The sequence below is a fragment of the Amblyomma maculatum genome, chromosome 6, assembly GCF_055883805.1.
Source record: "Amblyomma maculatum isolate TAMU_Amacu chromosome 6, ASM5588380v1, whole genome shotgun sequence".
In the NCBI taxonomy this organism is placed as follows: domain Eukaryota; kingdom Metazoa; phylum Arthropoda; class Arachnida; order Ixodida; family Ixodidae; genus Amblyomma; species Amblyomma maculatum.
In genome coordinates, this window is record NC_139349.1 from 45,233,420 (window position 1) to 45,255,457 (window position 22,038).

Genomic DNA, 22,038 nt, shown 5'->3' on the forward strand with positions numbered 1-22,038 from the left:
CCACCACCAAGGCTATTGTAGCTTCAGAGAGTGCTATGTATACAAGTCGTTCTTCTATATCGCTTATCACTGGCGCGCAGCCAGGCGTCTTTTATTCCAGTTTTTCGTACTAACATTGTAATAAAACAGATAGTCATAAAACGTTACGGGAGCTGTCGTACGATTTCTTGTCAAGTATAGCGTACATATGATAGTAATAGTAAAAAAATACGTCAGCTCACGACAAGCATTCCAACTTCCAACATTCGTACCGACATCGGTATGCCATAAAACCAAGTCTCGGCTGGTCCTGCTCCCAGACGCAGCGACGCCGCGTCAACCATGGCATCATTTTGACCTGGTAACAGTAGGTCACGAAACAAAACTACGGTCTGGTTGTATTTTGTAACAGTGTAAATTATTAAAAGAAAAGCAGAATCCGAAGACAAGGGGAAAGGAGAACTGGAAGAAAGAGATAAACGTAGTGGTTTTTTCGTTTGAAGAACGCTGCTCCCGTAATCTCTAACAAGTCTACTGCGTGACGCTACGGCGTTAGTACGTTTGCTTTTGCAGACTCCGGGCGATGCGAATAATCAGCGTTGGCATGTAATCATTCATAACAACATAATCATTCATAATCAGTGCCATTCGTTCAGGATGAACCAGCCTTCATTTGAATATTTCATCGCAACTTCACCCAAATTCCGCGAAATGCGGGAGGGCCGTCGTGTAGAAGCGGAAGGTAACACCGGAATATACGTAATCTGGAGGTGCAGCGCATGTCTTTCGACGCCCGCTTCTCTCCCCTCAGCCCCACCAAGTCACACAACAACCCTTAAGCCCACGTGCGGGTGCTTGGCGGCTTGTTCTGTTGCACGACTTGACGGCTCACTGCTGATTCTCTGGTCAGTAAGCTGCCCATGGCTTTCGTGAGCGTTTATTCGCCAGTGTGGGCATGGCTATTTTATGATTTCTCATCCTGCATCATGAGCTGCTTCACAGCATCAGAAATATGCTGAAGCGAATGCGGTAAGTTGGAAAAGAAATTCAAATTATATGGACACCGGGAAATACTGGCGTGGACGGGGGAAACGCAGCCGCGCAAGTGGGTGGGCTTGCTGACAGGTACAACGCCCCATACCCCAACTCCATGCCTAACCCGATAGACTTAAATCCTTACCAAACAAGGCTCACTAAAGTCTCCTCTGGCAGAGCGATGATGCACTATGTACCTACCAAAATAAAACACGACAGTTGGCTTAAGTTATATGCAACAACACCAACGCCGGTGTTTGACAACACGAAAGGGTTCAGTCGGCCACAAGAGATATTTCTCAACTATGTAATAACAAACGCAGCATACACAACACACATACTTAACAAGCGGTTTCTCAACAGACCGGAAACACTAAAACAACATATTCACCTAATGTCAGGAACAGTGTACAGCTGACCTAAAACATCTAATATGGCAATTCACATCGTTTTCACGAAGAATAAATAAAATCACGCAAATTCCACATGACGACATGCCCAAACTAGCAGATAAGGTTATATTGAGCACCGAAATACAACATTTCATGGTTACATATGGCACTGAGAGCGGCCTGCTTCGAGTAGTGTGAGAGAGATCTACTTACAGCGCGCAAATTGGCATCAATGCATGCAACGAGCAACAGCTTCAAGAACCGTGAAGACGAAGCTACACTCATATATCTCCTGACTCCCTAAATGCCCAAAACGCGGCCGAGAGCAATTCGTTCATTCAAATAAAGGCTTCATTCATTAATTCAATTTCCTCTTCGTTGCTTACCTGTGGTGTTTGCGTGCCGCGGCGTTTGTTTATTTTCGTTTATTCCACAACATGTGTGCAGAGCGGGTAACTGCATTGCGCCTTCGCCGGGGACAGTTTCTCACTGCAAATACTGCTGAGTTTTTTTGGGAAACTTGAAACTATAGACGTAATCCTCTAATTAAAGTTGGATTTCAGAGCCAAATTAACAACGAGAACTGAGATATTTAACAAAATGGGTCTCATTTAGTAACGACTATATAAAATACCACGAAGCCAGAGTAGAAGGCAAAAAGTTAAACATGCAACGTTGCCTTATCAATTTGTTTAAGTGCCACCTTAAAGCGAGTGAGCATTTAACCATATTATATGCTTCTTCATAACAACATGACAGGTCTGAATGCGGAATTGTCTTGCCTTGCCCATGCTCTAAGAAGCTGTGAGTATTTTAGCCCCTTCCTCTGGCTGCGCCAAGAGCGCGGCCCACGTACGGCCGCTGGAAGGAGAAAATAAAGGTAGCTGGCGGAGGCGTAAGCCACGGCTGGCTGTTTTGTTCTGGCCTAGATCCGCGCCAGCTGTCTCTTCTTTTACTCCTGAGGTCTTCGGCCTACAAGGTGTCAACCCAGCTGATGTAATTGAGCCTGGTAGCTAGGGCGGCCTTCAGTATTAACATAGCATAAAGCGAAGGGCGCGAAGTTCTCGCCTTGCTCCTATAACCACTTCGAATAGTTTAAATGCTACAAAATGGCTTATGTAGAAACTTAGTCTCTACAACGGCAAAAAACCTAAGCACACTGATGTGCTGACATACTGATGTGCTGAATAAACAAAAATAATGCATGTCAATGTGGTGAGACGCAGAGCAGATGTTGAAAATCTCATGCCTGCAGCGTACAATGGTGCCAACAGTATAAAAAACTTTTGTTCAGGTATACCGACATTTTTCCTCTATTTCAACTGAAACTTAGCTGTTAACCAAACAATATGCGTTGCTTAATTATTTCAAAACATTACGGTCTTTTATCCCGTGATGTTTGCTCGCTGCCAGCAAGCTGCGAGTCGCTTTTGTAAAGGGAGAAAGTTTGATAGACTCGTATTGTCTATCGTCAATTGGCGTTTTCATTAGTGAAACCATCTACACGCGAACGTGTTGTGGACAATGAGATACCGAACCAGACATGGTCGCTTCGTCAGGTTTCGAGGAGGCGATATGCGATACCTGTGTGTTTACCTCGAAGGAGGTTTTGTAGGTGAAGCCCTTCCGTACTACAAGAACACAAAAGTGTGTTTCTGCACGTAGTACAGGTGATTCCGCTGGTTGCTAGCTCAGAATAGGGGCGTTCGTGTGCGACTTGACTTCGTGCAGAACTCACTGCAGTTTCTCCGGATACAAACCTGGCTTATTAGTTGCCCATTCTCGTTGCTTGTGGGGCGAGCCCTGCTTTTCATAAACCATCCTACTGAAGTAATTTATGCAGCAACCCGGGCCGCGGCCCACGATTTTCGACTTAGGTTAAAAGCAAGGCGCCCATGCATTGTCCGACGTCAGTGCAAGTTAAGAGACTACAGCATCCCACATAGCCTGATGTCTTTGAACTGTTAAACCCTATACACCAACCAAACCGATTTATGACAACTAAACAAGGTACGGCCGGAACAATTGTGTTCAAGACATCATTGAAGAATGCGCTAATTGTATTCTAAATGTGATGACTATATGACATAGCAGAGGTTTGATGACTTTGTTATCTTTAAATCTAATCCATCAAGAGCTTACCGTAAATATAGTCATTTATATTAGTGCTCCGAGCTAAAAGAAACCCAAATGCGTTGAGCTGTCTAATACATTATGGTCTTATGTATGTACTCAACTCGTTCATAGTGACTAGTTACAAGCTAACTCGTTCACCATTATCTTAAGAGGAATATAACAGAATTCATGCTAGGACACATATATTGGCCCGACGTGCGACAGCTTGCCCAACCAATATATTTTGGTGTTTGCCCATGGGGGCGACCAAACAACTTGCTCTATGCGTTGTTGCTGAGAAATGTCTGTCATTTTGTGCCGTTATACCTTTCGGTTTTATCATGTGATATTTAAAGTTTCTTTAAGGAAAGCACAGAAATAAAAGCTCCGTGATGCGGTTAAGAATGCTCTAAGAAAGAATCTCGCCGCGTCTACTGCTGAAACCATGCATGTGACCTCTCAGAGTCACCCTAAGACGCGCATCACTCAACTCTACTGAGCTCGACGAGCTTAAGGGCTCGGAACCACATCGTGAGTCCCCCGTTTCAACATTCAGATCGCTGCAGTTTATCAAAATCGAAATTTACGCTCGAAAGCCTCATGCAGACGCCCGGTGAACCCTCTTAGACAGCTCCAAGCCATGCGAAGACTCCTGCAGAACTTTTGTTTTTTTGGTAGACGCTTCTCTCTTGATGCTGTTTACTATTCTGGGCTGTCTCGCGTGGATCAACGACCCAGATTTTCTATTTTTCTCGTCAGATTTGACAGCAGTACTTGGGAGGGTCATCGTTCTGCCATCAAGGCTGCTTTTGCGAATGATGGTCGTGGAATTTCAATGCAACAGGAGATCAGCGATAGGAACCGCATGACGCAAAGAAAATGAGAAAGAGTCCTATTTTCCCAGGATAGTAAAAGAGATAACAGCTGCGCTGAATTTATTCAGTGATAATATTCGTGCATTTTCAGTACATTTTGCGTGCAATTTATTTAATCGTGCTTTCATCTCGCGATCGTCTTAAAAAAACCTACCTTTTCTTACTGGCAGAGGAGCGCTTTATATTATACCTGCTATTAGCAGTGGCTTTCTAAATGCCGTCAAATTAAAAATAAAAGCAAAAGCGACGCTTTATGTGCCCTTTTCTCGCTGCATTTTACTCTCCATGCTTTATTACAGAAGCAACGTTGGTATATTGCACATAAATATATAATTATTAATATCGCGGAAAGGGCGAATTTTACCAATCATTCCACAACAATTTGATTATTATTGTGTCCTTTCTATTCTTTTTTCTAGCCTCCATAGCTAATAGCTAGAATCTATGCGTTTTTGCAGCTTAAGTTTCTCTAATCTTTTCCTTCGCGGTGCCCCAAGGGCTATATTCGAACTTATTGCATTCTATGACCAGAGTTTTTGTGACTCTTATTAATAGGGATTAATTTCCCGGAAATTTTGACCACCTGGGGTTCCTTAGCGTGCTCTATAATCGCACATTGCACAGGTGCATTGCTTCTCGCCTCCGTTTGAAAGCTTCCCTCGCGCTGGCCGAGATTTGATACCGCCTCTTTGGGTTCAGCAGACGAGTGCCGTAACAGCTAAGGCACCACGGCAAGGTATGCCATAGGGCAGCAGAGCAGTCAGGAATGTATCGAACTGGGTGTAAAAAACAGCAACACGCCTTGGGTGTTACTTCAAGTCGTCGTCCTACGTCTCATTGTGCGTGTGTGTGTGTGTGTGTGTGTGTGTGTGTGTGTGTGTGTGTGTGTGTGTGTGTGTGTGTGTGTGTGTGTGTGTGTGTGTGTGTGTGTGTGTGTGTGTGTGTGTGTGTGTGTGTGTGTGTGTGTGTGTGTGTGTGTGTGTGTGTGTGTGTGTGTGTGTGTGTGTGTGTGTGTGTGTGTGTGTGTGTGTGTGTGTGTGTGTGTGTGTGTGTGTGTGTGTGTGTGTGTGTGTGTGTGTGTGTGTGTGTGTGTGTGTGTGTGTGTGTGTGTGTGTGTGTGTGTGTGTGTGTGTGTGTGTGTGTGTGTGTGTGTGTGTGTGTGTGTGTGTGTGTGTGCGTGCGTGCGTGCGTGCGTGCGTGCGTGCGTGCGTGCGTGCGTGCGTGCGAGCGTGTGTGTGTGTGTGTGTGTGTGTGTGTGTGTGTGTGTGTGTGTGTGTGTGTGTGTGTGTGTGTGTGTGTGTGTGTGTGTGTGTGTGTGTGTGTGTGTGTGTGTGTGTGTGTGTGTGTGTGTGTGTGTGTGTGTGTGTGTGTGTGTGTGTGTGTGTGTGTGTGTGTGTGTGTGTGTGTGTGTGTGTGTGTGTGTGTGTGTGTGTGCACCACACGTCGCCTGCCGAATCGACGAGCACCATGCAGAGGTGCACAAGATGAATTGATGACAACGAGCCCGACTTTTACTGGTACCATCCTATAGCCTTACGCACTGTTCCGTGCATGTGGATAGAGAGCATATACAGAGCGTAAGGACCATATATGCATGTCTGATAGAAATTATGTAGTGATACACGGACCATATGGACATATTGTACACGTTCTCTATGTTGCAGATTCAGGCAAGAATCTGCAAAAAGAGCGACTAAGAGAAGTAAGACGAGGTTTTGGAAGGGGGGCGCGTGCGTGAGAGAAAGACTGAGTGTCATGTTGTGGTACTGACGCTAGCGCGGACAGCTAGGGAATTAAACGCATTCAGAGGCGTACTGGTGCCTGCCCTCCGTCTAATACCCTGTAGCTCTCATATTGGTTTAGAATAGATTAACATATAGAGGCCGGATTGTCGGTTGTGTCACTTGTCTTATGGGGGAAATTACTTTACCTAGATAACGGTATGCGAAAGTTCAGGTACCCTGCAGTCATGACGAGTGTTCCGACCGGGGGTTCGTTTCGTGGTTCCGGTTCCGCGCTTCCAGTTCTTAGTTCGAAGGGAATTAGCGTCTGCACTTTTCTGCTGGCTACTTGAGAAGTAAAATGAAGCTTTGCGCGTGGGATCGACGAGCCAGATAATTTTGAGAGCAAGGAAAGTTTTGCTAGTTCTGAGAAGATGATACAGTATCCACCTCAGAGAAGTTACGGTATTCACCGATTTTGCTCCGACACAGGATGCCTAATAAAGAGGCCGGACATCGGGGAGCCTCATGATAGCCCGTAAGAAGATTCAGCACACTTAAAGGCCAACGGGTAGCTGAGAAAGTAATGTCAGCATTGCTCAAAAGCTCACAAAGTGCGAAAATGAAGCATTGCACTTGATATAAAAATAGCGCATACACATCCACTCCTCGACTTGACTTAGTTAGTAACGTATTCAGCTCAAGCTCTGAACAACCGTGCGTCAAAACGAGTGATGGGCGAGTTTTTGTTTTTTGCAGATGTATCTTTTTAACTTGTTCGTTTCTTTATAGGGATACACGTGTCTACGTATTGAATTGTCATTTTTAGGCCACGGCTAACATTTTCCTAAGTGGCGCTCCTCGTCACCCACATTGTGCATATTTCCCCCATATCCACCCCCTTCATTACACAATATGCTTCGACGTACCTTGTGGAGGTTCCAATAGGGCTTCAGGCGTAACGTTCAAGCCTTTATTTCCATTTTCCACACACATTAATACTACAACATAGAGGCCTCCGCCACCATGCGATAGATTTTGAAATGAATATGCAATACCAAATAAAGTCGAGCACTCACATAGAAGGCTAAAGTCTCAAATATGTATAAGTCAGCACAACTGGCCCATAGAGGGATGCGCATATATTAAAGCAGGCCATGCACTTCTTCTCGACGGAGAGTAATAACGCCTTCTTGAGAGAGACGTCTCTGAGAACTGAAGTTCTCCGCATTCCTTCTTAAAAACGCTCCCGCAGCGTTTCTGCCACAATTTTCTTAGTCTGAAAAGTGCTTCCGAAGAGAATTAAAATGCGACTCGCTCGAGTACATTACAGAGGGAACTGCAGCTTTGCATGAATAGAGAACGTCCGCACCGGTTCAGCTCATTCAAAGGGTTTAGAAGAATCTTAAGCACATTGAATGACTTAGTTTCCTCTCGACTATTCGTTCGTATTTATAAAGACGAGATCTGGCGCAAGAATGTCCAACTTTTGACAGGGATAGCGAAGTGTTTGTAAAATAAATTCTAGCTTGAAGCATTGATGAAATAAAGCAGCTACAACCCAAACTACCAGCATCCATCAGAGTATACTTCGGTAGACTACCCCCCACCTATTTTCCGATGAGAATCTCGTTTTTAAACTCAATGATGCATCAATTGTTCATGAATTTTCCATGTTTGTAACGGAGTAAGTTGGTAGGTTCAATTGGTGTGTAGTTTAAATTATAATGAAATGGTTAAGTTCACTCTCTATTTTACGTGCATAAATATTCTTTATTGATTTTTAATAATATACAACGCAAAACGTTTCTTCCTTTGCATGACAACTGCCGCTTTACTTTAAATTGTCGCGAACGGCAACCCCTGAAGTGTGCACGTTTCGCGACTCTCCCATCGTCTTTAAACTGCAGGCACATAGTGCCTTTTTTTCTTAGAATTGGAAATTTACCTATACTACTTTTCTTCATTCTCTTTCGTTTAGATCCAGTTGTTTGTTTTGATTACCTTAAGGCATTAAAAGTTATACAGGAGCAAGTATTACATGTACTCTTTGTATTTCGGTTATATTTGTTTTTCTTCGGAGAAGCTTCAATATGAAAAAAATGGGAGAACTTCGACAGTCTTCGAAGCAGCTTTAGATAAAACGATGGTATTTTTTAAACACACATTCATATATCGAATTTTTTGCAACTTAACGTTCGTTCTTCTAGCAAATGTCATTATGCAAACTTTTTCACTAAGAATGGAATAAACGTTATATGCTGCAAGCAACCTCGACAGAACGTCTGAAGTGCGTTCGCTGTGCGTATACAAAATACTAGCTCTTTTCAAAGCTACCAGGTGACTGCACTAGACTTTGGTAGACAAATGATGTTCCGTTTTTTTTTTCTCATTGAATTGGCTCGCGTGGAGAAGCGTCCTAAATTTTCTTTATATTCTCGTATAAAAGCTTAACTTCTGCATTAGTTTCTCGTCCTAAACCTTTAGATACCTCAAGAAGTATTCTGATATCTTTTCCGAATCAGCGAACTATGACTGAAGACTATAGCACCGATGAATTCAATAAGGGTAAAGGAGGGGAGTCCGGTCTGCACATCTAATCATGGGACGAAATCTTACATTACATTTTACACGCTTTCTTCAAATGTTTGTTTGTGATTGAATTCGAAATACGAAATGCGTGCATAATGTAATGCGCAAGCAGACCTTCAAATGTTGCTGTCGTAGAGAAAAAGAATTTGCCGTGATGAATTTTTTTTTGTCCTGCGTTCACAAACTGTGGTTGGTGTCATTTTCTTGTATTAATCTCATTGTACCTCTGTTTTGAGCTAGTAGTGTATTTAAGCCCCTTTCGTTTGTAGGTATGTATTAAAATTCATAAATATCAATCGCCATTTTAAAAAACTTACTACTCGCCTTTTTTTATTGAATAACATGAGATTGCCAGCATGGCTTCATCCAGTATTCTGATTTGTAGAGCTGTTAAACTTCTAATGTGAACTGCAGCTTCAAAACTAGAAGAAAATATTCAATATCCTGCAATGAGCCTCGAATATCACACGTTCGCTGGGGCCACGTATGTGTTTTGGTGTCCCTGTCCCCATTTCTATCAACAGCAAAAAAATGAAAGCACCAGGATATTGCCTCGAAACCTACGTGACAATATCTCGCTGTGGAATTTCATTTGCTCTTTCAAACACATGCTGCCAATACATCTGGACCGCAGAAAGAAAGCACCAAATAACAATGCATTGAATCATTCCGCCTTTCAAATTGATATTACGAAGGAAGTATACGCCTCCAATATAACAATTTTGAAGGAGCGCAGCCTATCAAAGTCTCGCTGTACTGAACCACTATAGGCAGTCAAATTTGCTATCCAGTGTTCGCTCAGTGGCCGCACTGTTGATATGTGCCAAAGTCGAACTGGCGTAGGCATGAAGAAAGCACCACAAAGGCCTGTATTCGGTACAGAAACTTACAAATTATTCTTTGTATCCTCAGAAAACAACCGTGTTTTTCCATTTAATGTATGAGAGAGTTAGAGCAAACCTCTGAAGTGTAGTATGTAATAAATAGGGATATGAAAATATTTGTCATTGGGTAAGCAAGAGGAAAACCATTTTGGAGAGGTTTCGTAAACAGACAAGGTCTTAGGCTTAGGCGTTTGTGCTCACTGTGTTCGCAATTGACATGTCGGGGAAGGCCAAAGTTGTAAGTTCTGACGTAATGTTTTATAACAAACCTTTTGATGACAATACATATTTTATTTTCAGTAGAACTTATATTATTTTGAAGCTTCGATTTTTAATCATTTCTTGGTGTTTTCACAGCAGGACCTCATGGTAAGTATTGCAAGTGCACCGAATAACGCGAAATTTACATCCTAACAGTTTACAGAGTACCAATACTTGCCCTACTTTTCACATTACATATAAAGGCCTTAAGTAAAGACAGGCGCTCTCCTCGAGAGTACACTTTGTTAGAAGAGGTTGTATGACGGAAATCGAAATAGTATCGAGTGCTTTCTTTCATACGGCACCACTACTAAGGCTCGGCGTCAAGGCATTTTCTTGTTCTCTTGCCGAAAACAATATTCACACATTCTTTGACATCACAGTATCTGACTTCTTTCACAAACAATCTCTTTCCTGTAACTCTTTATGGGTTCCTAATAAGAGTAGCGCAATTGGTTGCATGTCGCTTTCGCCGGCATTCAAGGTAGTTCTAGAGTATTCATCTGCTTTTTGCCACTGAGTTTGGTCGATATCATTACTATATATATTGCACAAATAAAATTTGGTGATAATTTAGCAATAGGGGTAGGTTCCTGATATAATGCTCTTATTCTTTTAACGAGACCCTTTTTAAAGGGCCTCTTGTTAATACTTCGTGAGTAGCGGGAGACTGCGTTCACCTTTTTGTCAAATTCTCAGAATTATCTGGAAAGCTTCAAACTATCCCTTTCAAAAAAAGTTTCCAAATTTTTTTTTTTTTTAACCAGTGCAGTCGTAAGTTTTCTTATCCTCTGAATTAACCAGTTACTAATTGACAGTATTTTGAAAACATCTGCCTCTACGTGATTTAAAGAATAGTCCTCTTCGCGTCAAATGTAACAATTGATTCAAATGTGCGTTTCATTTCTCAAATTGAGAACTGTACAGCATGCCTATGTGTCACAAGACACTAGTTGAAATTTTTTATGTCTATTTTTGCTTCAATGACATTGCATTTTTTTTCTTCAAGCATTCTAAGAAGTTTGCGTCAGTCCCTCAACTTGTATTCTCATGCGCAAGCTTGCGTTGCACTATCACTATCTGCTATTAAATATGTTTCGCATGCTGTGGGATACCGCATTTTCATCTAAGAACTTGGGCTTCCAATACAAACTGGCTTCTAGCGTCAGGGAGTCGTCTCCACTGTAATAGAGTTTTCGATTACAAAGACACCGTTTAAAGTTTAGTTAATCTCCGTTTCTTTGTTTTTTAGCGCCTAGCATCAGTTCTTCCCTATGTGATGCGCCAACCTGTTGCGGTTCCTGCAGAAATACCATTTAAGTACAGAATTTGAGATAACCATCAAACAAAAAATACACTATCTTTACCGCTTGGACCAGGTTGATATCAGTGCCTGGTCTGCCCGCTCACAAGGCTGTTTTTGAGCGCATGTAAATGAAAACGTTGTTTTAAGCTAAATGTTATTGTACAGACGGGGAACGCATTTATGTTACTTCTATTACTTCAGTTGTGTCTGAAGCAAAAGGAAAGATATCTCTGAATTTTACCTGTAGGAACGCTACAGCTTTCCTAGAAGAATATTTTTATTCGGTTCATAAGCGCACTACAGGACGTGTAATTAGAAGGTGTCTGGATGCAGCCACACGACTCGAGTTATAGGCCACCGCCAGAAAAAGTTAAAAAGCAGAATCGCAGAAGCTCAATTAGGTCATCCCACTGTTCCTTTTCTGAAACCGCGTCCTTGCAGGGTGTCTAGCTTTCTCTGGGGAAGCAATATGTTGGAGCTTGATGCGAGAAAATGCAATCGCAGAACTTATCGGTTAGGAAAAGAAGCGCTAAGCACTTATGAACATACGGGTAATGCGTGTACGTGCCGACTTCCGAGAAAGCGACGAAATTAAGCAGGGCAGCCACGGCGACCTTACTGATGGCCAATCGTTTAGACATACCATATCCTGAAAAACAAGGTCGAATAGCTCATATTCACAAGATCCATCAAAGGTGTCCTCATGACGGCTACAGTGAACTATAGAGTATATTTTCCTATCACTCCTGTATTTTATTCCTGTGCCTCCTTTTTCTGCCTATATTGACTTGACGTAATACAATCTCACCGAAGAATAAATTTCCATCTTATTTAGTAGAAGTGGACCACACCACTCAGTGGGTTCAGATTGGTCCAGTAAAAGAAAACTGGATACCATAAATGCAAGGCGCAGCACTTGTCTTATTTTTTTGGGGGGTACTCTAACTGCACCATACGAGAATGGGTACATAAAGGAGTAAAAGTATTTATGATAGAAAGAAAGAGGGATGAAAACGGAGATGTCCGGCAGAACTTCTTTTCTTGTATAATAGGCATCAACACACTGGGCACACGAGTCTTTTCATGTGCACAGATAAATGGAGGGGCCCGGGGCGACACCTTTTATGGTTGAGGTGCAGAAGGGTAACGATGAATGATGAAATCCCGATATCCGCGTCCCTGCTTTTCAGAGAGGAAGGGTGCACTCTTCCCAGGATCTTAAATACGCGTGTACACAGCGACTGTGCACGGGGCGCGGGTTAGGGAGCCTTGGTTTGACCACTCAATTAAAAGGGCCCACTTGCCTTTTTCACGACATACATTTCAACCCCTCCTCCTCCCCCCCTCCCCCCCCAAAGGTCAACGGGGACTAAACGTTGCCACCCAAAATGAACCATCCACTTCAACAAGGGACGATTACATAGCATGCTACCGGCGCCATGTGCCTTTCTTCGGCGCAGTTTGTGCATGTTGCCTACAATGCTACAATAGCGCATACATACCGCCTTATCCTTTTGCTCATGCCGACAGCGGCCAGATGAAATTAATTCGCTGCTGCGGCGCTGCTGTCCGCAATCAATGCCATATCTGCCTTTAACGATTAGTGGTTCCTAACTACCTGGGTCATTGACCGGAAGCCGAGGCATGCCATTCTCGCAGTAGCTTTCTCTCTCCTCAAGACGAACAGCTGACGACTTTCGATGCAGGCGGTGACAGTTCTGAGCAGCAACCTTTTGTCTTTTTTGTTCTACAACTATTCTGTGCGATCCCTAGTTCTGTAATCTGCTCGAGCGAGCGCGCAGTGTTTGAGCTCCCGAAGCAAAATCGCGTATGAAAATACGATTGACACCTCTGTTGTTAGAGGCTGACCCACAATGGCCGCTGCGGTACCGTCAGGGACGAACTGCGGTAAACGATATTGTGGGGGAGAGAGGGAAGAGAGAGCTGCCTTAGAGCCACTTTAACGAAAAGGACCGACAACCGCCCATCAGTCTAACGTTTACCACACAAGGTGTACAAAAAATTGCGCCATAATTTAGTCCTTTTAGTTTGCTTTTTTTTTTTCTTTTCTTGGAGTGCCACGGCGGCCATAACTCGTCACGTAAAAACGCGTCCGCATTCAGCGCGGAGCAGACGACGCGGCCGCGGTGCGCGGAGGGTTTTCGGAGTCTCCGTGGAGGCCTGCGCTTGACGGATGGATGGATGGAATATAGGAGCGTCCCCTTTGAAACGGGGTGGTAGCAGTAGCTATCATGCTCATTTTCCCCCTATATCTTAATTATTGTTTTAGATTGGTTAACTATACTATCAATCTATTTATTGAATTCTTGTTTCTACATTAGTAACATTATGCCACTTTTCTGCTTTTAAGCCACCAATCTTGCAACCGTTTTTTGCTAGTTTCCACCGCCGGTTTATTCACCCGGCCACTGTTATCTCCAAACCCCAGAGCTTCAGGAACAGTGATTGCGCCTGCATCAACTTCCGGGTGGATACCATTGCATTCGAGTATAATATGGTCAATTGTTTCACTGGAGTTTCCACATGCAGCACATGCGGCATCTCCATTGTTAAATTTCTTCCATTGATTGTCATCTCCATTCTTAAACGCCCAGACCAGCGCAGCGCCCTCTGGCCAAGTTTGTCTCCCCTATACGCCGCCTACACTCGACGAAAAGTGCTCGCACTTGAGTCTTTAAGCGTACCCTTGATTTCGAACCACCATCTCCTAATAACTGTACTTAGCACATTCTACAAAGAAGCGCGCACACTCTCGTGCAGATACCTAGTTGTTGCTCTGCCGTCAGTGCGACAGCCTCAATCTACAACGACGGTAGCATCACAGGCGAAAATCAAAAGTTGTATTGGCAAAGACATATCATAAATATTCTGCGAAACCTCCCGACTGACAAGATTGCATTTGATGATCTATATACATCCGATAATTTTGTATACGTTTCACAAAGTGCAGGCAGCTGCTGTAAATACGGCTAACCTAAAACGCATAAAAAATGGTAGGCAGTTTATTGTGTAAGTTGTGACATGGTTGCTCCTGGTAAAGACATTGCCGTTCGAAAACACAGGTAACGCCAAGCAGACAGCACATGTAGTAACTTTCAAATGATTTTTAATTCAATATTTATACACTGTGAGTGCATCTAAAGCCCTCCAGCACCATATCACAGATCAGCAACTTCACAACAGATTCTGCTTTTTCTAGGTGCCAACAAAAGAAACATCTATTTATTTATAAGCAGCAAAGAAGACATGCTAAAAAAAATGCCTTCTAAGCTGTTCCTCTCTCTTGCTTCTATAAACCCCCTTATCAGAATAAATAAATAAATAGATAACTATTCGTGATAATAAGACGACATTCATTAAAAGTATAGTATTTATGTTTGGCTTGCGTCCCACACAGTGTTAAAAATATTGCTTCTGCTGTTTTCTTTGTTTTCGTTGTTATATCGTACCCTGTTATTTAGGTACGTACCGGTTTCGCATGCATAAACTTTGCCACAAGACTTCGCAGGAAATAGACAAGTTATTTTGTGCAGTAAAAAAAAAAAAAAATATCGCGTTCATAGTGCAGGCTTGCCTCTTTACATGGAAAGAATTTGTAATCTTACATAATGAGTTGGTGATCTTATTAGGGACTGAGAACTCAACTTAAACACATGGCCGTCTGGCTTTTGCATTTCATATTTTGTGACATCTTGTGCATGTGAAGACGTCTCTGTCGAATTTTGTGAACACGTCTTTATCGAATCTTGGCTTCGGCTACCGATACCAAGACACCTTTAGGATACCACTAATTTTGTAGCCTTTTCAGTTGCTTCCGGAAACTATTTTCCGCGAAATCTTTCTTGTGCTTTCTTGAAACGTGAGGTTATGATGCCAGTGATGAAATCAGGAAATATAATGACGTGTTTTAAGAAGGCGTCGGAAACACTGTTTGTACACTTGAAGGAAGGCAGCTTCTAGGACCAAGTAAAACGTTTGCATGAAGTCGTATATGAAAGGCCACCCCATTTAGGTATAATGCCGCGCTTAATCATTGTGAGCCGTAAGAACCTGCAGGCGTGAGCTATGCGTAGCGTGTCTTACTCAGATTGCGAGGGTCCTGCAAGACTGATTGTCTGTCGTGTTTCACGCGACGTCAGACTACACTACGTCCTGCCAATGCCAGGACATGCCAGGACATGTCAGCCACCAGCTACCCTCTGCCAGATCGATGCCGATGATTTTTCCCTAAGAACACCGACGCTGATATCAAATTTTCAGTAAATAAACAGAGGGCATTAACGCAAAGGCCTAAAAAAGGCCAGCGAACATGTGTTGATGTTCTGTTTTGGGCATTTAATGTGCTCGCAAAAGTATGTAAGGTTGTAAATATTTTTGTATGAAGAAGGAAATCTCCACTACGAGTGAGAAAAACAAGTTTATTCACTGCACATATAGAAACAATTGATCAGTCGCTATCGATGTCATTTGGTAACATTAATTGTAAGCCAGATTGGGAGGGTCGCAATAGACTTGCTACGTGCACTAGACACAGCTTGGAAACCGTAAGGGCAATAGTTTGGAATTCCGTGTAGAATGCACGCCAGGCGTATGTACTCCTAATTTTGATGAATGCGAAGCCACTCTCAAAATTAGGAAACAGGTGAGAATAAAGGCCATGAAATCGAGATGGATAAAAGCTTTATCATACAAATTTTATGATACATTTCTTGGAAGCATTTGGGCCAGCATGCCCTCTTTAGCGTTATCAGTGAAAAATCGTTTTCCTTGATGGTGTGACCGAAATGAAAGATGTTTTGAGCAGACCTGACACTCTGTGAGGTCTAGTGGACTACTTTTTGATACACTCGCATTATAGAAGAAGTATTACGTGCATTATATAGCGGATTAGTTAGAAGTTAAAACATATTGTGTTGCACTGCACAGGTGATTTTTTGCTGGCAAAGCCGAACTGCTAATGCGCTTCATTTGCGGCTCAACAAAAGTTCATTTTCCAACTATGTTACAAAGTCATTTTATATGTATACGAGAAAGTGTGTAAAAAGGTGCGTGTTGAGGTAGCCGATCTTTTACCGCGTTTGATGTCATACATGTTTAAAAAAGGCGAGCACGAACTCAGGAGCAAGAATAACAAGCCTAAAAAATGTCGCAACATCACGAGCTCCTGGCTGTGTTTAATCGGCTTAACGGAAACATCGAAACACAGAGGATTATCGAAAAAGTCCTTCCGTGCTCCTACAACACTATTCATTACAGGAAGCAGTTAATTTTTCAGGGGCGAAGTTTGTAAACCGGTGGTCTGCGGATAAATTTAAGTTCAACCCATGTAATGCGAAGTTTTCTTTTTTTCTCTCGTGAAAATTGTTTGTCACCAAAATCAGGTCCCAGTAACTATAAGCATTAGGAACAATAAACGAAGAAAGGAAAGCTAAGTGCGCTTCTTCCTGGTTTTGCGAAAACTATAATCAGTTATGCTTAAACACAGGTACTCAGTATAAGCGTTCTGGCAGGTAGCCTTTCATTTCATTTTTTATGATCGACGAAAAACTTTGAAAAGAAATATTGTCCAGATTAGCAGCTTACCGGTATCGCTCAAGAGGAAAGTATACAACAGTTGCATCTTGCCTGTACTCACCTATGGGGCTGAAACGTGGAGGCTAACCAAGAGAGTTCTACTTAAGTTGATTACAACCCAGAGGGCTATGGAACCAAAAATGGTAGGGGTAACATTAAGAGATAGAAAGCGTGCAGAGTGGGTCAGAGAAATAACTCAAATTACCGACATTCTAGTGGAAATTAAGAAGAAGAAATGGACACGGGCAGGACATGTAGTGCGAAGAGAGGATAACCGATGGTCGCTGATGGTAACAAACTGGATTCCAAGGGAAGGAAAGCGTAGCAGGGGGCGGCAGAAAGTTAGGTGGGCGGATGAGATTAAGAAGTTCGCAGGAGTCAAGTGGATGCAGGTAGCACAGAACCGGGTTAAGTGGAGAAATATGGGAGAGGCCTTCGCCCTGCAGTGGGTATAATCAGGCTGATGATGATGATGATGATGATGATGATGATGATGATGATGATGATTGTCCAGATACTAAAAGGAACAGTCCACAGGGTGGATAAACGGTCATGCTTCCCATGTATTATCAGCGAGAAGTAGCTACACAATTTGTTCTTGGTGTGCACATTTTCTATCCATGAATAAGTTTCATTTTGCTGCGTCCTTGGCGCCAAATCATACATGAATTTAGTTCACATTTTCTTATTTGTCATGCTTGTCATCATCATCATCATCAGCCTGACTACACCCGCTGCAGGGCGACGGCGTCTCCCATATTTCTCCACTTAACCCGGTTCTGTGCTAGCTGCATCCACTTGACCCCCGCGAACTTCTTAACCTCATCCGCCCACTTAACTTTCTGCCGCCATGCTTGTACGCGAGCTCATCTAGTACTGATTAGCCCATGCGCGCACTGATACACGTTTCTCTGTGACGCGTACGGGGACTTTCAAGTGTTTCCCACACCTTCTCGTTTTTATTACAGAAATATAATATCCCTGATTATCAAGAACGCGTCACTTAGACACCTTCACGCAGTGAAACTGGAATGTATTGGTTTTAAGTAATTTAGCATTTAAAACCCAAGTCAATATTGTAGCTACTGAATATTCTTCTGGAACGCAAGCCGCTCTTCGCTTTGAATTTAGTGTAGCAGGCACGGAGCGTGTCGCGTAAAGTGGAAGCGCGTTGATCCAGAAAAGAGCAAGGCTAAAACGGAACGATGGGTACAAAAAGTCAACGTTAATCGAAGAGGGGTTAATGGGGAGTTTCTAACCGCTAGCGAATGTTTACATGAGTAATCCTGCTTTTGTCTACAGTGCCATAACCAGGTGACGTCGTTAAATGGAAAGAGGTCGAAAATTATTAGAGGTAATGCACTGCAATATTACAGAAAACACTACGATTGAAAACAAAAATACGCTTGTTTTCGACACGCGGCAGGGTAGATCACTTTTTATTCTTTTAGAGATTTAATTCTCTTCCAAGCATGCAATAACGAGGCCTAAGAGAGATGCATCAGAGCCGTCTCCATGTGTCATAAACAGTGAACTTGTTCTCGTAAAATTAACGCTAATTTGAAGTAGTGCAAGCCATCGTGTTAATGGTTGCAAAAAGTAATAAACCAATCCATTATATTCATTATCGTTGTATTGAGTTGCTATAATTATAAAGATGCTAAAAAATATTTGGGTTTCAAACAATGTATGCTCAAAAATCGCTTCTTTCGTTCTGTTTGACGTTCTCTCGAGCAAATTGCTATGCACAGTTAAGAATCAAGCTCATTGGGCAGTCATTCTAAGAATCAACAGTGAAAGGCGGTAGATATGCTCTTTTCTCTCTATATATAATCAGTGTTCTTCGAGAGGCATAGTGATGCGTGATTAGCTACATTCCATAAACTTGCCTCGTCTCTTTCAAAACACGGCGATAAAGCAGGCCTTTGCAACAATGTTTCTATTTTTTTGTTTGTGTAACTATTCACATTACAGAATAATAAAGCAATCGTTTTCATTTATTTAAAACGTCGTTTTGTAGAACTTCCTTTCTGGCAATGCCATAAATAAATGTTAGTAAGACTTTCACCGAGAGCAAAGAAGAAAAAAGCGATGAAAACGTCTGAAAATCCACATATTTGCTAGATATAGAGGGACCTTTTTAGCCATGTTACGCTGCGGCCCCTGGCAAATGTGAGGCTGTAGCCTTAAAAGAAAATTAGAGGCCTACAGACATTATTCGCATTCGTAACAATGCACTAAACACCGACTGACATCTGTTTAAATGTAGTTCATGCAATGCATTATTACAAAAAACTAACTATCTTGGCTCTCGTTTTTTTCTATTGTCTTGGTACAATTGTCAAATTGTTCTTTTCTTTCGAAAGAAAAACATTTGCTGGCACGTACGCCTAGTTTTCATACGTTCATTTGTAAAAAGTTTGGCAATGCTACCCCCCATGTGCGTCTAGAGCATTTCAAGCCGCCATCAGAAAAGTGGAAGTTGTACAATTGCCTTTCTACATGTACGTCGTCACTGTATAATGTAGTCAAATTAAGATGGTTTAAAAATCACAACTCAAACATTTACAGACTGTTGTATGGCAGCCCCACGTTCACGAATTCAATTTCATTTGTAGCTTGACAGCAAGTCTGATATTGGTAAAATCATTGTGTTGGTTGAGAAACACTGTGTCTCGAGAATATGCGATCCACGTGCCATGTAGTGTTGCAATAATTACTGTTATCCAGGCGCCATGCAAAAAAAACTTGATCGCCAGCACGTAAAATGTTCTGCTTGATAGGAACATTGATACACAATCAACAAACATAAATTTTGAGTAAAGACTCATCACTGCAACTTTCATGAGACTGACTATAAAACCTGCAAAAACAAAGTCGACATTTTAAGACAAACTGCCCAGAATAGAGTATTGTGTAGCAGAGGGATTTCGCTACTTGGACTACTTTCCTAATTGCTTGTGTTTTGATAAATGAAACGCCTATGGAAAGTTTAGACTTCAATTGTTCTGAGTATTTGCTGATGGGACTGGAAAAGGCATTCAAAAAGGCATGAGCTCATTGCAAGAACGTCACCAATAAATGTTCATTAAAAGAATATGGACAGAACAAATGAAAAAAATGCTTTTTGGCACTATAATAAAATACAAAGCCGCAGTGCATATCTGCCCAAAACAGACTTCTCGAAACAAATATAGCTATTTTTGGAGTTCGGTAGATAAGAAAACTAAGCAAATGTGTACTATTTGTGTTCATGCACTTCTGTCTCTAGTAGGATCCTATAAGACGAAATGGCCCTACTAAATGATGCCTGCAAGATTCAAAACAAAATAATCTCTTTGTGGGATGTTTGAAAACCAGAAAATAGCGGAGATTGATGTATTGCTGTTAGCATGGAATAAGATGGGGAATACAATTTAACGCCAAGTGCATAAAATAAATTGTCGGCACACCGCAGTCAGTACCATGTTTCCATTTGCCGTATTCTTGCAATTACAATGAAGTACTATAAAAGTATATTTCAATCTATTGCAAAGCCTGCAACATAGACGTGTAGCACGGCTCTGTGAGACACTATAGAAGCGAGCTTCGTTGTAGACGGCCCCCGCTATGATTTCTGGCACCATGTTCCACAGCTTACGGGCATGAAATATGCGCGCTGTATTGTGAGTGACAACACTCACATCGGTCGTTCTCCATTTCCTAGCGCTTGTATGCTGTTCATCTTTGTATCGATGAAGCGTTCCTGTCCGGGTGCCAGAGTGCAAACATTCGATTTGTGAAATGCAAGAATACATACGTTTTCAGGTCTCGCAAAGTTTGCGTACTCTGTTAGTGTGTTTGCATTGATATGCAGCATCAGAGCAAAGATCCTGCTCATGCGTGTGTATATGTGTGATGTTTTTTTTTTAATTGTTCTATACCTATCCCAAACATAGCGGCAACGACAGATTAGCGAGATGCACCAGTCCCCAAGAAAACACAAAGGTTATGTGCGGGCAATTTCTGCAGTTAAATCATAGAGAAAAGAAAGTATCGTCGTTTACGTACGCAGGCACAGTGAAATGGTTTGCCGCACGTGCAGCCCACCAAACAAGAACGGAAGAAGGGCAATGTCACTTACATAGAGTCTATGCGACTGCAGCAGCGTAGGCTCAAAATTGAGAATACACTGTGGAAAACCCCCTCTTTTGAGAATATCTCTGCAAATAAATCTTATACAATCACTGAGGGGTGCTATACCCATTTTAAATCTAATCAAGGCAAATGGAAGGGTGTTATGGAGAGAAAATATGCTTTCAGGCACCATGGGCCAAAAATGTGCCCGAACCCTTTCTGGTGCATGGGTGAGCCGGGTTTTCCTGCCCGCATGTGAGAATAATGGCCGATATTGAGCCTATTTACCTCGTCGACGATAATTTTTATTTGTTTTTGCAGTTATACGCAGATAGTTTTATTGCTTGGGAATAATGCACTCTTGGAGCCCTTTCGAGGGGCGCTACAGCACTACAGCGACGCGGAGCATTTTTACGCCGCTGTAGTGTCATCATCGTTGTGTGAGAGCTTAATTTCCTTGCGAAACATGATCTGTGATCGAAATGTTGCACTACACTTAAGGCTACCGTGCTAGCAGCATAATAGTTGCTCGCTCTCTGACTACTAGAGAAAGTATACATTCCGCTGGTGCGAGCAGAATGCGAGCTTCCTGTCGCATGCGTGTAAATTTTGTTCCTAACCGTTGCTGAAAACGTATGTAATCAACTCCTAATCCTTCGAACATTACAGAAACCCTCCCTTAATCCACTACAAGCCCACTAAATTACCTTAACTTTTATTTTTCCAACGGAATCATTTTTAATCTACCTCAATCCTTCTAAGTCTAAGGATCGACATGCGCTCTGGATTTAATGCAATGCACTATTATTCAAACAAAAACAAGTTGACACTTACTCCAGCGTTATCAGTTCATAGGAAAGCATATAACCACGTGTGACGCAAGAGGGGCCTAGGCACTCCCTAATTTTCGCCGGTTTCGGTCATCGGGTCACCTGGATTTAGCTGCCACTTTTTCTGGACCTCAGTCAATACCGAATTTCGTTGTTGATGTGTTCATGAATCATAAAATGTGTTCGCTTTAAAACCGGCCGTAACCAATTGGGTATTGCTTAAATAAACAGGTAATATGATCGTGTTACAAAATACTTTTATATATAAAGGTTTTGCACTGTCTCAGTGTAAAAAACTAAGAAAGGCAGCTGAGTTTATAAAACTTGACTTATGTAA